This window comes from Chrysochloris asiatica, unplaced genomic scaffold, assembly GCF_000296735.1.
Source record: "Chrysochloris asiatica unplaced genomic scaffold, ChrAsi1.0 scaffold00257, whole genome shotgun sequence".
Lineage (NCBI taxonomy): Eukaryota > Metazoa > Chordata > Mammalia > Afrosoricida > Chrysochloridae > Chrysochloris > Chrysochloris asiatica.
The window spans coordinates 1,216,374-1,218,240 of record NW_006408775.1 but is presented as its reverse complement, the minus strand read 5'-3'; positions in this window follow the sequence as shown (position 1 = coordinate 1,218,240).

Here is a 1,867-nt window from a genome sequence, read left to right as displayed (position 1 = left end):
CCTGATGTCAGACCTGAGATGTCACAGGAAAAAGGGCACGTGAGGGCTGAGAAAGGTTAGCATCAACTGTGGACTCATCCTTGGGGACAGATACACTTTTTCAGTCTCTGGCTCTCCTGTGAAGTTCTCAGGGAACCCCCCCACTCTTCCTGACACTCCAAAATCCTCCTCTAACTATCCCATCTCCTTCTCATCCAACGTCTTTCCAGATTCCCACCATGGGTCCATTTCACAGCGTGAGGACAGCATGGCACCCTTCTCCCCAGGGGATACTTGGGATCATGCCCTCCAGGGAACACCCCAGGGGATACTTGGGGACGTCTGGACGGTTTTCAGTTGTCACAAATGGAGCAGAAATATACTACTGATATCTGACAAGCGAAGGCCTGGGCTGCTGCCACTAAGCACCTTACAGTGCACAGGACGGCCGGGACCACCGAGGACGATGGGACCCCCGAATGTCAACAGTGCCAAGGCCTGCAAACGAGGACCTGACGGCGCTCGGACCTGCCCAGTGCACTGATGTGTGGGTGGCGGTGCCCAGCTCCCTCGCTTTGCAGAAAGCACAAACCTTTGCAGATAACACTCGTTTATCTCGCGTCCCCACGAGGCTGAGTTCGTTAAGCGGGGTTTGTCTCTGTCTCGTCCCTAGTTGGGGCGACATCCGGGGCTGGAGCAACGTCCCCACTAGCTGGAAACCCTCCCTGGGCCGGGAGCCGTTTCCGATCCTTCGGTTCTGCTGCAGAAATGATGGGCCGCTCCTCTCACTCAGCCGCTCCACGCTGTGTCCCCAGACGAGGCCCTCGGCCAGTTCACACACTGGGTGAATAGGGAGACCCCTCGCCCATCGGCCGAAGAGTATACGTGAGTCAAGGGGAGGTGCGGGGTCCCGGGTCCCCAGTTTCAAACGCAACAGTCCGGTCCGCCTCCGAAAACGCCGCGCGAGCTTAAGCCCCGCCCCGCGCGGTCACCACCGCCTCGCCGCCGATTCGCCGCAGCTGCAGTGAGCCGGCCCCGCGCTCGGCTCGCAGCTCAGCGGGGACGGTAAAGCTTCAGGAGCTCTCCAGGCACAAGAAGAGATGTCAGCTATTTTTTTTGGAAACTCTAGTGCCGAGTACTGCGGTCGCTTGTGACGAATCTAAGGAAAAAGCGGGGAACCTAAAGAGAACGCAAGTCTGCCGCCGCACTTGCGCCTGCGCAGACGGAGCGCGGCGTAGACGAGCTTCATTGGGTGGGCCTGATGTGGGCCGGGCTAAGGGAGTGAGGCTGCTGCTGTGCCTAGTTCAGCCACTGGCACGTGACTGACCTGCTGCCACGTGACCGATCTCGTTCCTAGGTGTGTCAAGCTCCTCGTCTAGGGGGCGAACGCAGAAGCCGAAATCACAGCAGAAGTTGACTTAAAACTTTATTAAACGTGGTGCTGTAAAACACCACCATCTGAGGTACCGCAGCGCCCCGGGTTAGTGTTGATGTGATGCGGGAAGCTGCACCAGTCACCCCGTCCTTCAAATACCAGCGGGATCCCCGCGTTCCACAGGTCTCAGCAGATCTTCCAGAGTAAGAGGAAAGTCTTAGTGGTCGACTTCTGAAAATATAACCATTGTAAACCTTAGGAAACACTTTCTACTCTTAATACATAGTGGAGTCACCATGAGTGGAAATTCCCTCAACAGCTATGGTATGTGGTAGCGTGTTTCTTGTTTTAAGTTTTTATTGTGAATTACGTGGATATACATGGGAGAAGCAGCAGTCAAGAAATCAGACGACGTGACGACGTATTGCATTAGGCAAATCTGCTGCACAGGAACTTTTTAAAGTGTTGAAGAGCAAAGATGTCAGCTTGAGGACTAAGGTGTACCTGACCCAA